The 15450-nt window shown below is 41.2% G+C and overlaps 1 protein-coding gene across 1 annotated transcript in view; it reads right to left on the bottom strand.

The window, feature by feature from the left end:
• Window positions 1–15450, bottom strand: part of tmie (transmembrane inner ear) — a gene marked incomplete at both ends in the record, with an annotated part of 68539 nt that overhangs the window by 1283 nt on the left and 51806 nt on the right. The window lies entirely within an intron of this gene.

Below are 15450 nucleotides of genomic sequence, written 5' to 3'. Positions count from 1 at the left end.
GCTGTGTTGTAAAACTGTAAACTCTTTGCTCAGACAAAGAAGTTTATTAATGGTGGTTCTTCACAAAGGTTCTAGACTTTCTGCATAACTCCATCAATCTGTTCTGACCCTTTTCCCTCCATCCACTTTAACCTTACCTCTTGTCATGTATATATATTGTGTATGTCATGTATGTCTACTGTTAGTTATAGTCTTATTCAGTGATTTAGTTATTAAAGGTGGAGAAGGTGGTCTAGTGGTGGAGATGGTGGTCTAGTGGGTTAAACCACTGAACTGATATTCACTGAACTGATATGCATAAGTTTGCTGGTTCGATCCCAGCAGTCACCACCAGTGTGTCCTTGAGCAAGGCACTTTATTCCACGTTGCTCCAGGGGGATTTTCCCTGTAATACAGGCACTTACTTTGGATAAAAGCGTCTGCCAAATGCATAAATGTAAAGGTTGTGCACAATAGATGTTGGTCCTGACTCCATGCCTGCAAACATATTGTCCCTTAAATGATCGATCTTGCTATGCGCTCTAGGCGCTTGGGTAAATTCAAAGAAATAATTCTGTGGCCATGAAAAATATCCTTTTCTAAGAATTAAATTAATAATCAATAATGAACGTCCTTAGGACAAACTGATTGAATGATTGTAATGTTAATGTAGCTACATCAAGTTAATCTATTTAACTGATTCAAATATTCATAATTAATCATAATGAATAATCATAATGAGTTATGAATAATTATTAATATTTCCCCTCAGAGCTAATTCGCTACCAGTTGGAAGTGAATGAGAGTTAGTTGGCATGTAGTTGCAAATGAATGAGAGTTAGTTGACATGTAGTTGGAAGTGAATGAGAGTTAGTTGACAAGTGGTTGCAAATGAATGAGTTAGTTGACATGTAGTTGGAAGTGAATAAGAGTTAGTTGACATGTAGTTGGAAGTGAATGAGTTAGTTGACATGTAGTTGGAAGTGAATAAGAGTTAGTTGACATGTAGTTGCAAATGAATGAGTTAGTTGACATGTAGTTGCAAATGAATGAGTTAGTTGACATTTAGTAGCAGATTAATGAGTTAGTTGACATTTAGTTGCAAATGAATGAGTTAGTTGACATGTTGTTGCAAATGAATGAGTTAGTTGACATGTAGTTGCAAATGAATGAGTTAGTTGACCTGTAGTTGCAAATGAATGAGTTAGTTGACATGTTGTTGCAAAAGAATGAGTTAGTTGACATGTAGTTGCAAATGAATGAGTTAGTTGACATGTAGTTGCAAATTAATGAGTTAGTTGACATGTAGTTGCAAATGAATGAGTTATTTGACCTGTAGTTGCAAATGAATGAGTTAGTTGACATGTTGTTGCAAAAGAATGAGTTAGTTGACATGTAGTTGCAAATGAATGAGTTAGTTGACATGTAGTTGCAAATGAATGAGTTAGTTGACATGTAGTTGCAAATGAATGAGTTAGTTGACATGTTGTTGCAAATGAATGAGTTAGTTGACATGTAGTTGCAAATGAATGAGATTTAGTTAAAATGTTGTTGAAAATTGAGTTAAGTGACATGTAGTTGCAAATTATTGAGATTTAGTTGACATGCATTTGCAGATTAATGAGTTGGTTGACATGTTGTTGAAAATTAATGAGATAGTTGACATGCATTTGCAGATTAATGAGAGTTAGTTGACCTGTAGTTGCAAATGAATGAGTTAGTTGACATGTTGTTGCAAATGAATGAGTTAGTTGACATGTAGTTGCAAATGAATGAGATTTAGTTTACATGTAGTTGAAAATTGAGTTAAGTGACATGTAGTTGCAAATTATTGAGATTTAGTTGACATGCATTTGCAGATTAATGAGTTGGTTGACATGTAGTTGAAAATTAATGAGATAGTTGACATGCATTTGCAGATTAATGAGAGTTAGTTGACATGTAGTTGCAAATTAATTGGTCGGTAGAAATCGAAAGTGTCACCAAACCTTTAACTAAAATGAAAAATGAAAAATATAAAAATAAAAAAAACTATTCAAAATATTAAGAAAAGCTATAATAGTATCTGAACGATCGTAAAATAGCACTGCTCTCCAGAACGTACAAAGCAGCCACTGATAGATATGTTCAGAACAAGCTCAGAATAAGACAGACAGCAGATGAAGTCAGTTAATTGGTTTCAGATTGATCAGCTGCTGAGTGCAGCTCTGAGACCAGCATACCGCCTTCAATGCGCTCGAAGGGTTTATGGCTGTAAACATTGCAGAATCTCACATACACAGTGTAACAAAAGGATGATTTTACATGCACCAAAAGACCTCATTCCTTCAGCCTTTTCAAAACATACAATCAGCTTTCTCCAGCCTGTTTTATCTGTATAATAACAATGGTAAATTAAAGTTTTAGCAAGGGTGTTTTGAGATGAGACAAAGCTCTTTCTCTCTCTGTGTATAACCAAACGTGTGTGCAGAGATAGACCTTCTAAAGAAGGGGCAGGTTTGAGATTGTCTGAATCGTTCTGTGGCTGCTCTGAATTCCATCAAACATTTTTATGGGAAAATGGTCCAACTGTAATATTTTCCCTCCCGCACATTCACCCTATGCACACAATCTCAGCGCATTCCTCCATTCTTACCCAATGATTTATACTAGAATGTGTGCAAGACACACATTCTGCTCTTGAAAGAATAATATTTTTGTCATGTTTAATAACATGCATTTATAATTGGAGAAAACATGATAAAATCCTCATGTTAGACATTCAAGGGATGAGCAAGCCAAGCTTTGAGCTAAAACAATGAAACTAAAAAATATTTCATATACAGCAGTTTATCAAGTCAGTGGATTTTTTTTGTTATGTTTTCAAGCACAGAGCGACACACTAATATCACATGCTTTTAATGTGTCCATTCTGTCCGTCACAAGAGTGAAGAAATGCAATGTGACGCGTCATCTTATGTGAAAACTCTGTATTTTCCATTCATTCGGTGGCTTTTAAGACAACAATCACCAAGAACAAAGCAAGGAACGTCAAAGTTCATGACGAAATTAAAACATATCTGAGCATAAAAGAGCAATGTAAGGAAAGGAAATTTCTCTTTATAATGTAGACAACATGAAGCAAAGAAAATCTATGAAAATCCTTTATGTTTTAATACCTCCGAAATTGCATTTGTAATGATTCAACTTGATTAATTAAATTTTATTTTGGGGGGAGGAATATGCCCGGGTCATATTTTCTTTATCAGGAATTAAGAAACTATTAGTTTTTGTTTTTTTAAAAAGAAGTTTATTTTTAAGGCCATTTCTTATTGTGATTTTATTTTCATGATTTACATTTTCCCTACATATTAATGAAACACCGTGTCCTAGCCTAGTTGTTTAAAGTGGCCATATTGTGTCCTTTTCAAAGTCTTGATGTTGTTTTTGGTCTCTACTAGAACAGGTTTTCCTGCTTGAATGTTGATTATTTCCCAATATTCTCCATTGCTGCAGCTTGTCTCTTCCCAGTCTGTCAGTAACACTCTGTTTAGTTCCTGTCTCTATGAAGCCCCTCCTTCTGAAAAGAACAATGTGCTCTGATTGGCCGGCTGGAGCAGTGTGTTGTGATTGGTAAGGCGTGTTTGGGAAATGTCCCGTCCCGCCCCTTACCATAACCATGCTTTGTAATAATAGGTCTTCTTTAAAATCCTAAAGGTATAAAATAAAATAGGGGTGGTGCTACAACATAAACAACATAGGTTGTAATAGTCCTGAGACATTCAGCATTAACCACTGCAATCATCTAACAACTCTTCTGTGTGTAACAGCCATGAGTGGAAAACATGAAGAGAGCTTAATCTTTTCAAAATGACCCGTCTAAGTCGAGTCGCAAGTCATCAAAGATGGTACTCAAGTCCAAGTCTATAGACCAAGTCATGCGACTCGACAAACTTGATATTTATATCTACTCCTATTGCATAAAAGGTTGAAGCGCATTGCATTTTATCACAGTCCTGTCTGTTGAGCACACAAAATGCAATAATCTTGTCATTACAAATTTTTGGAAATGTGTCCTTGCTTGTTTTACAGTCACAAAAGAAAAGGAGACAACATCAGCGGCACTTAATGAGTGCTTGTGTGAGTTAAAAACACTACAAAGATATACATCAACTATCTCTCTCTCTCTCTCTCTCTCTCTCTCTCTCTCTCTCTCTCTCTATGGATTTGAATACTAAACTAAACAGTATCTAGTAAAGCAATTATATCCAACATAATACTATAATTAGCACATGGTTAATTATACAGTTCATGTTTCTGGTATATTCTGATCCAGCAGTGTCTTCTGACCACACAGCCCTCACACAAGACTTGATCTGCTCTGGAGAAAACATCTTGATTCCGGAGGACTGCAATCTTGGACTTCATTTATTCTGCCTCTCTTGCATTTATTGGAGGCAATCAGGCCTTGTTCCAAGATGATAAATATCCTTTTCAGTATAGAGAATTGCCATATGTCTATGACAAACCAAATTGTATGGAAATTCATGGGAATTGATTGTGCTGCCTGTCAGTTCACTTGACATGTGTTTATGATCAGAGCTTCACCTTTTAAATTTGACACAAAACACCTCATCATCACATCACTGTGCAGTACTTACACAGAAGATGCTTATGCCACCAAGACACTACACCATTTTAGCCCTGATTGTCAGCAGTTAATAGAGATGGAGTGACAATCATTATGTTTGTAACTAAATCATCAAAGACACAATCTGAAAGACACGCCAATGTGTCGCCGATGCCAGAGAGATATTTTGTCAGGGTTTGTGTAGGGAAGAGGCGAGGACTCAGAGATGCAGAGGAATGGGCTTTTTAATGGTAATAATAAAACAAAAAACAAGACAAAACAAAACTACCCCGAGGGGGAAAAACAAGACTTGACTTGAGCTTGGCTTGACGGGAGCAGGGAAACATGAGGTACATTCGACGACGATTCCGCACTGGACTGCAAACACAAGGAGATTAAATAGGGAACAAACAAAAGAGGGTAACGAGGGAAGACAGGTGGGGCAAATGAACCAATAATCAGGAAACAAGGTGGGCGGGGTTAGACAATGGACACGAGCACATGGCACAAAGAAACACTTAACAAGACATGTGCTCACACCAAACATGACATGAACATACAGCTAATGAGAACTCATCAGCTGCATGTTCACACAAAACATGACAACATGACGTAGCACGTAGCCAGTGAAAAACACCAACCACGTGCTACACAACATAAGACAAAACATAACATGAAAGCACACGGCCGATGTAAACATGAACCGTGTGCTACACAGACAGAAGAGCACACGCTCACGTGACAAGACAGTGACAAAACAAACACGGAGCATGAATGTCCGAATCCCAACACAAAACTGAAACCCAAACTAGACCGAAGTGCTGGGATCCGAACACCACGCCCGCACACAAAACACAAGGACAGAAGAGCACGCAGCTTGAGCATGCTCAAAGCTGCGCGCTCACACAAGACAAGACAAACAATACAGGATCCGAGTGTCAGGGCTCTGTCACAAACCAAGAGTAAACTAGACCGAAGTGACAGAACCCTGACATATTTAGCAGGTTAAATATCTACACCAGTCTGTGATCCAAGTCCTGTAGTGTGACATGTGTTTTGATTGGAAATGACATATGCGACAACAGACAGTTGTGTAGAGCGAACCACAGTCTAATAACTTTGAACGTCTACATCAATCTAGATACATTTGAAAACAGCGTTTTCATTTCAAAACGCTCCCTGCCCACACTAGCATTTTCCAAATGTTGCTCACCCACACTGAAACATCTGAAAATGCTTAAATCGCCTAACTTTGTATGCGTAAAACATACTAAAAGTTCAAAAGATGATACAGAGATAGCAGAAATAAAAAAATTCTGTCATGAAACAGGAGAGGAGACAAAGAGGTAAACGTAACAGTGCTTTATTAAAGGGGACCTATAATGCAAAATGCACTTTTATGCGGTGTTGAACACAGATGTGTCCACGGGATGTGTAAACAACCAGCCTACAATGGTAAAAATCCACCCAATACTTTTTTATAATCCCCATCAATCATTATCAATCTCTCATAACGCACTGTTTCATATTTCCCCCTACTCCTACGTAAGAGTAGGGAAACCCTGCCCATGACTGTTGATGATCTGCCCTTTTAGCATAGACACCACTGAGTGAGAAGCACAGAGACCGCTATTTCTGTTTACTCACTGTATTAGCTTGTTAGAGTATTACAATGTCTGCGCCAAAAAAAACTTTATAAATGTTCTGTTATTGGATGTACCAACGAACATACGAGTCTCCATAGACTTCCGGCATCTGAGCCACTGAGGACACTGTGGTTCAATTTAATTTTTGAAAGAAATGTGCCTGAAAATTCTCACTGGCTGTGTAATTCATAAATACACGTACTGTATATTATGCATTGTATAGTCAGGTGACAGACATTTTACGTTCCCACACAAGCACCTGTACAACAATTTATTAACATGACATTACATGCTAGTCAATGAGTTGAATCAACGTAACTCCACAACAACTAATCTTACATAAATATATCCACTAACCATTCAGTAACGTCTCTGGAAGAGAACGATGAAGGTTGGTATATGAAGGTGAGTAGTCAGGTAAGTTACTCTCATGTAGAGACTGACGAGACCGGACAATCAGGCCTAGTCCACACGTAGACAGGTCATTTTATAAACTGAGTCCACATGAAAATGCAAAACACGCTATGAAGCGCTGTCAAGAACATGCCAAACCAACAGGTGGCAATATAACCGTAGCCGTAAAGCCATGTTGGTCAATCAGAAGCCTGGAAAAAATGTTGTTGCGGGTTCCGGTCCTCTCTGGTTTCACTGTCCACACGACACCACTGCAACCGGAATTTCTAAAAATGTTCACCCTGCCAGGAGTTTTCAAAAAAGTTCGGTTTCAGTGTCCGGATACTGCGTTTGCGTGTGGACAAACGGCCAAACCGCATAGAAAAAGCTGCGGTTTTCAAAACACCGTGTTTGTGTGGACAGGGCCTCAGTGTGTGTGAACTGGGCGCATATATTGGGTGCTTGATGAGGTGATTGATGACAGCTGGTGGTGATTGTGCAATGCATGCTCATAGTGGACCAGAAAGCATTCAGGGGCTGAATCCGAAATCGCCTCTTAAACCCTCAATCATTATTCCCTACTTTAGTCCACTAATACAGTTCACTTGAAGGAGTGAATGAAAACAAGTGAGCGAATTCGGACAGCCGCTGTGTGTACATCGGCTGTACACTCGTTATTGCGGTGAAAAGTGGGATTAAATGAGTGCACTCAGTAACGTCCACTGTGGTTTCGGACACCACTACAAATGGCTGTCCCTTCAAATAGTGCCCTATTTAAGGGTATAGGGGGCGATTTCGGATTCAGCCAGGCAGATGTTGTGCTAGCGGGCTCATGGACTGGAGCAGACTCTGGAGTGAGCTCATAGGCTGGAGCGGACTCTGGAGCGTGCTCATGGGTTGGAGCAGACTCTGGAGCAGGCTCATGGGTTGGAGCGGACTCTGGAGCAGGCTCATGGACTGGAGCAGACTCTGAAGTAGGCTCATGGGCTGGAGGAGACTCTGAAGGGGGCTCATGGGTTGGAGTGGACTGTGGAGCAGGCTCGTGGGCTGGAGCTGACTCTGGAGCGGGCTCATGGGCTGGAGGAGACTCTGGAGCAGGCTCATGGGCTGGAGCAGACTCTGGAGCGGGCTCATGGGCTGGAGCAGACTCTGAAGCTGGCTCATGGGTTGGAGTGGACTCTGGAGCAGGCTCATGGGTTGGAGCGGACTCTGGAGCGTGCTCATGGGTTGGAGTGGACTCTGGAGCAGGCTCATGGGCTGGAGCAGACTCTGAAGCGGGCTCATAGGTTAGAGTGGACTCTGGAGCGGGCTCATGGGCTGGAGCAGACTCTGAAGCGGGCTCATGGGTTAGAGTGGACTCTGGAGCGGGCTCATGGGCTGGAGCGGACTCTGGAGCGGGCTCATGGGCTGGAGCAGTCTCTGGAGCGGGCTCATGGGCTGGAGCAGACTCTGAAGTGGGCTCATGGGTTGGAGTGGACTCTGGAGCAGGCTCATGGGCTCGAGCAGACTCTGGAGTGGGATCATGGGCTGGAGCGCACTCTGAAGCGTGCTCATTTATATATATATATATATATATGATATAGAATACAGTGCTTGTCAATATAATTTAGTTTTTTTATTCATTTGGTGCTGCTAATGTATGCGCAGCAGAGTGAATGGCACTTGCGTTTAAGTGTGTTGCATTTAACCCCCTTTAAAGCTATTAAAGCTAGCACAGTAAAAAGAGGTCAGGTTTACCTTGGTCTACCGCATACAGCACGTATTTCAGAAAAAAACAACCATTACCATAACTGATCTCCAGCTCCGTTGCGCACACTGTATCAATAACAGCACACACGTTAGCCGAGCACTAACGTTAAGGACTGATGTAACGTTAAAGTTTGCAAAACAAATCTTGCTCCATCCTTTATCTTTACTCAAAGTGGTAAGAATTACAGACAATCTGCATTAATAGACACAGTTTTAGGTAATACTGCAGCCCACAGCTGATTTACAGTAGTATTTCAGTAAGACAGTAATAACGTGAGTTAGCCGGTTAGCCAGATACCTACAAAATATGAAACACAAATAACAACTTTGTTTGAAAAACGATTAATTTAATTGACTCAGAGTTGACTCTTACTTTTGAGAGACAATAACTTTATATGCGCTGCACTTTCAGATAAAAAAATGTGCAGGATGTTTTTCATTCATTTAGAGCTATGTTACACACTATATGAAAGGTTATTTTCAAAAATCAATAATAGGGGCACTTTAATTCTAAGCCAGGGGGCTATAAATGATTTGTGGAAACATTTTAGCACGTATTACCCACCAAAAAGTGCAGGGGTCCAACAAAGACATTTCTCTAAGTGTGTAACGGTAATAATAGTTTCTAAACACCTACTACTCTAAACATGTTTTTATGACCAATTTATATGTGCCTACAGCATTTCTGTTGATGGCATTCCTAAATGGATTCCATGGCTTTTATATCTTCAGGTACACAAATAACTTCTTGGCTGTGTGACAGACTCTGGAGCGGGCTCATGGGCTGGAGCAGACTCTGGAGCGGGCTCATGGGCTGGAGCAGACTCTGAAGCTGGCTCATGGGTTGGAGTGGACTCTGGAGCAGGCTCATGGGTTGGAGCGGACTCTGGATTGTGCTCATGGGTTGGAGCAGACTCTGGAGTGGGCTCATGGGCTGGAGCAGACTCTGAAGCGGGCTCATGGGTTAGAGTGGACTCTGGAGCGGGCTCATGGGCTGGAGCAGACTCTGAAGCGGGCTCATGGGTTAGAGTGGACTCTGGAGCGGGCTCATGGGCTGGAGCGGACTCTGGAGCGGGCTCATGGGCTGGAGCAGTCTCTGGACCGGGCTCATGGGCTGGAGCAGACTCTGGAGCGGGCTCATGGGCTGGAGCAGACTCTGGAGCGGGCTCATGGGCTGGAGCAGACTCTGAAGCTGGCTCATGGGTTGGAGTGGACTCTGGAGCAGGCTCATGGGTTGGAGCGGACTCTGGAGCGTGCTCATGGGTTGGAGCAGACTCTGGAGTGGGCTCATGGGCTGGAGCAGACTCTGAAGCGGGCTCATGGGTTAGAGTGGACTCTGGAGCGGGCTCATGGGCTGGAGCAGACTCTGAAGCGGGCTCATGGGCTGGAGCGGACTCTGGAGCGGGCTCATGGGCTGGAGCAGTCTCTGGACCGGGCTCATGGGCTGGAGCAGACTCTGGAGCGGGCTCATGGGCTGGAGCAGACTCTGAAGTGGGCTCATGGGTTGGAGTGGACTCTGGAGCAGGCTCATGGGCTCGAGCAGACTCTGGAGTGGGATCATGGGCTGGAGTGCACTCTGAAGCGTGCTCATTTATTTATATATATATATATATATATATATATATATATATATATATGATATAGAATACAGTGCTTGTCAATATAATTTTGTTTTTTATTCATTTGGTGCTGCTAATGTATGCGCAGCAGAGTGAATGGCACTTGCGTTTAAGTGTGTTGCATTTAACCCCCTTTAAAGCTATTAAAGCTAGCACAGTAAAAAGAGGTCAGGTTTACCTTGGTCTACCACATACAGCACGTATTTCAGAAAAAAACAACCATTACCATAACTGATCTCCAGCTCCGTTGCGCACACTGTATCAATAACAGCACACACGTTAGCCGAGCACTAACGTTAAGGACTGATGTAACATTAAAGTTTGCAAAACAAATCTTGCTCCATCCTTTATCTTTACTCAAAGTGGTAAGAATTACAGACAATCTGCATTAATAGACACAGTTTTAGGTAATACTGCAGCCCACAGCTGATTTACAGTAGTATTTCAGTAAGACAGTAATAACGTGAGTTAGCCGGTTAGCCAGATACCTACAAAATATGAAACACAAATAACAACTTTGTTTGAAAAACGATTAATTTAATTGACTCAGAGTTGACTCTTACTTTTGAGAGACAATAACTTTATATGCGCTGCACTTTCAGATAAAAAAATGTGCAGGATGTTTTTCATTCATTTAGAGCTATGTTACACACTATATGAAAGGTAATTTTCAAAAATCAATAATAGGGGCACTTTAATTCTAAGCCAGGGGGCTATAAATGATTTGTGGAAACATTTTAGCACGTATTACCCACCAAAAAGTGCAGGGGTCCAACAAAGACATTTCTCTAAGTGTGTAACGGTAATAATAGTTTCTAAACACCTACTACTCTAAACATGTTTTTATGACCAATTTATATGTGCCTACAGCATTTCTGTTGATGGCATTCCTAAATGGATTCCATGGCTTTTATATCTTCAGGTACACAAATAACTTCTTGGCTGTGTGACAGGCGGCTGTGAGGGTAATGATTTGGCCTGCTAGCTGAAAGGTCAGGGCTTGAATCTCAGGTGTGTGAGTGAGGCAGGTCTTGGAGAATTACTGGGATGACTCTCTGTCTCTCCAGTGGCTCTGGCCCTGAAAATGGTCATGCTCTGGGTAATTCAGTAAAAGCCAGGAAGGTGAACATGGATAATGAAATACTTTCAAAAAAGCTTCTGCAATCTAGTAAGTTTTCAAACTGATATTAATGTGCAGTATTGTGACACACAATAGAAACAAACCAACAAAAAAAAGGTTAGTTGACCACATGGTCCATTTTTACAATGATGTAAAGATGACAATGGTGTAATTTGTCCACACTGAAGTCAGAAATGCTCTCCAACACCGCACAATAACAGCCAATTGTAATATACTTAATATTAAATATTTTGGCCCAGTGTTTGGACTCTGTGGGCATAGTTACCTGGCAAAAGTGATGAGTTACTTTTTCAGTAGTACACAGGGTTTTATAATTATAATTTTATAATTACAGTTACCAAATCATTTTATAATTAGATCCCAAAATTGAGCTTGCTAGGGGGGATCAGGTGAGTGCCCTGCATCCCTGATTATTTCGGATAGTCATTTAACATTTCTATGGTAAAACAGCTGTCAAATATGAAATGCTTAGTTTAGCTACTTACAGCTGATCTCACACTTTATGATCTCGCATGTTTTAACCTTAATCGCTGGGACTGCTCCATCTTTCAGCATTAGACAAGCTACAAATCCGGAGTTGAACTGGGCCTTGTTTATAAAACGATCGTCGCCGAAATGCAGGGAACAAACAAAAACACTTGCACAACTCCGTTGCTGCTCCGGAAAAACAAACTCCATCAACTGTCCCATTAACGCTGGGTTCTTTGGGAAGCTGTACAGGGTTGTCTTACCCTGACAACCAAAAACACACTTCTTTGGTGACATTGTTGATTTCGTGAAGTCCTGTTAGTGCTAAGCATTAATGGGCGTGCATTTGCTCTCTTGCTCTATTTGCGCGCACGCGCGCCCTTTCGGGAGAAAAGCCTGTTAGGACATTCCGCCCTTGTTGATGTCACGCAGACCTATACTCGAAAAAAACTTTCCGAAACTTGTGAGAGTACCGGAAAGAGTATTTTTGGCACAGAAATTCTCCTTAAAACGTCCAACTTATTTTTTGAAACCTTTTCCATGTTTAGCATGGGAATCCAAGTGTTTAACAGTGTAAAAAGCTCAGTATGCATGAAACAGCAAATGAGTCACGATAAGCAAATTTTCAAAAATGAGTTATTGTTATTTTCACATCCTCTGTTAAAAAAACCCTTCAAATTGATGTATGATTTGTTTGAATCGGACAAAGAAAATTACTGCGCTACACCTGTTTGATGTCGATAAGGTCACCAAAGTCAATTTTGATAATTTTTTTCTGAAGGTACCAAAACAGAATCACCTAGCAGCCACACATTACAATCCCTGGTAATAACACTGAATTTGACAAATATCAATAGGAAAAATATATATTCAACCTGTTTCCGTGATACCACAATTGTTTGATTAACATCAATGAAACAGACAGACTATATATTGAGACTAGAGTTTAGATTCCCTGCCCAAGCCCGAGCCCGAACTTGATCCGAACCGACCCGCGGGCCGGGTTGGGCTAGGCCCTTGATCGTTTGTGTTTTTTTTATCATTACTTTATTAGCCTAATTGGGTGGGCAGAAAGCTATACCATAATAAGAAATAATATATATTTTAGCAAAGTAATACTACAACTAAGAAACAAATGTGTACAAAGTTGCACAAGTCAGGATTAGTCTAAAAATGCGTGTTAAACTCACAGCACACGCAGTGATGAAGCGCAGCTTTCTGAAACGCTCCGAGACGCCAGTCATGAGCTGCTCACGTTAACACTGCGCATTGCTTAACTAGTCTATTTCTTTTTTTAACTAGAAGTTAAAGAAAAGTAGACATTTCAAGCTTTCTATACACATATTTCTCATGTCTGTGAGGCAAGTAGCCTTCTGAGTTTCGTTTATTTATGAGACGCACTCCAGCTCATGTTCAATGCATGTGACCGCTCCCGCGCGACTTCATCTCACCCTTATAATCTGCTATTACTCTATTTGCTTGTTATTTATTAAATCTGAGCGTTGTTTTACCAGTGAACGGTTCATGAGTGCGCGCCTGCACAGAGCGGATTATTGAGCTGAGCATCACCCATCCGCTTCGCTCATAACAGGCTTGTTCTCAGCACGCCCACATACAAAAAAATGGTCGGGTTTAAATCGGGCTCGGGCTCATAATTACAGTTAATGTGTCGGGCTGGGCCGGGCTCGGACACAACGTGCACAGGCTCGGGTAGGGTCGGGCTTGATTTTTTGAGCCCGATCTAAGCTCTAATTGAGACCTACTGTACCACACGGATCTAATATAGTGTTACACATCAGACGTTTTTCCCCAACAGTTAAACAAACATTCACAAGACAGAACAGATAATGTTTGCGTGAATACTCGGCAAGACAGATATTTTGAAATACTGTAATTCTGTGTATGTGTGCATATCGGGATCGCTCGCTGTCTGAGGTGTCTTTGTGCGCATGCGTCGGATCTGTCAATCTGTGCGAGTAAGATCATTTTCATGGACAATTGAAAGGTACTCCTCCCAGAAAACGTACAAATAAAGATACTTTTAGATGTTTAATTGCTATTTGGAGCATTGGGATCGCTAGACGAGGACTAAATGAACAAATTTTTGAGAAAACCTTTTTCACTTGTTTTGCCTGTAGCTCGAAATTATCTCATGCGCACATTGTAGCTGACCACAGTCATGTCTGTTTAATCTGTACTAACACAGAGCAAACACAATGTAATTAAGAGTTTCCTCTCATAGGTTCCCTGCCGACTGCATCGGTAGCTGATGGTATGTTCATCAGTGCCTCATAAGGGAGCATCCGGCCATTATTCCTCAGATTTCTTCCTTCAGGAAGAGTTTTCATGCATCGGGATTGGATTCACATTCAGCACCCTCTATTTTTTGATTATTCTCCTCGTGGTGTGCATGATATCATTTCAGAAGTGTGTCCCGGTGTGTCCACGCTTTATTAGTGAAGAAAAATGTCTGGGCATTCATCACGCTCTTGCTCCACTTAATGGCACTGCTGGTTGCGTGCACTGTGAGAATATTACGTTTAAGTATTTCATTCTCGCTCACCTTCTGGGGCTTTTAAATGATGCTCAATTGGTACTAAAGGCCCAAAGTGTGCCAATAAAATACCATTACATCACCAGCAGCAGCCTGAACCGCTGATACAAGGCAGGATGGATCCATGCTTTCATGTTGTTAGCGCCAAATTCTGACCCTACCATCCGAATGTTGCAGCAGAAATCGAGAATCATCAGACCAGAAAACGTTTTTCCAATCTTCTACTGTCCAGTTTTGGTAAACGCGTGTGTAACAAGTGCTTATTTGAGTTACTGTTGCCCTTCAGCTGAACCATTCTTGTCATTCTCCTCTGACCTCTGACCCCTGGCATCAACAAAGCATTTTCACCCACAGGATATTTTCTCTTTTTCTGACCTTTCTCTGTAAACCCTAGTGATGGTTGTGCATGAAAATCCAAGTAGATCAGCAGTTTCTGAAATACTCAGACCAGCCCATCTGGCATTATCAACCACGCCATGTTCAAAGTTACTTAAATCACCTTTTTTCCCCATTCTGATGCTCAGTTTGAACTTCCGCAGATCTTCTTGACCGTGTCTACATGCCTAAATGCATTGAGTTAGATCAATTATATGAATGAATTAATTGTTTTGAGTTAAACAGTGGAAAAAACTGTTGTAGACTTTTTTTTGTGATGGGAAAGTAGCACTTTATAAAGCATACTTCTACAAACAAACAAATGTCAAGAGTGTTTATTAAATCAAGGTTGTGATCACACATATCCTCTTGTGCTGTATAAGCAATAAGACATGTGTATCTGATCGTAAACCACACAATCAGGCCACTCCTCTCTGAGTGATATTTAAATCACATTTTTTATGGGTGACCTAATTAATCCAGATGTAGCCGCAGTGGAAACCCACTGACATTATTTGCATAGCTGCCTATGAAAAATGCATATGTCCACAGAAGAAAGCCACAAGTGTGTAACGCATTCCATCTATGAACACAAGGAACGGGCCTTCGAAAGGCGCCTGACGAGGGGCACTTCCTGTGTTAAATGGTCTCCGTGGTATCTGGGAGAGTCCCATTAGAATGTCTTTAGCTCTAATGATGAATATAATTAACTCGGGGCATGTGTGGGTTTGTTTGTTTTCGAAACGTACTCCGTTATCCTTGGCACTGTGTGTGCGTACAATTCTCTACACCTCATTCAACTCATGTGCGCAAACGGAACGTCAATGCCGAGTTCCACATCGCATTCCATCTCATGCATGTTACAGTTTTCTGAGACCCGTTGTGCTGTAAAAATTTTGTCTATTTACAGTCTTTCA

This window comes from Gobio gobio (genome assembly GCF_949357685.1).
Source record: "Gobio gobio genome assembly, chromosome: 6".
In the NCBI taxonomy this organism is placed as follows: domain Eukaryota; kingdom Metazoa; phylum Chordata; class Actinopteri; order Cypriniformes; family Gobionidae; genus Gobio; species Gobio gobio.
This window is presented reverse-complemented; position numbering and strand designations above follow the sequence as displayed.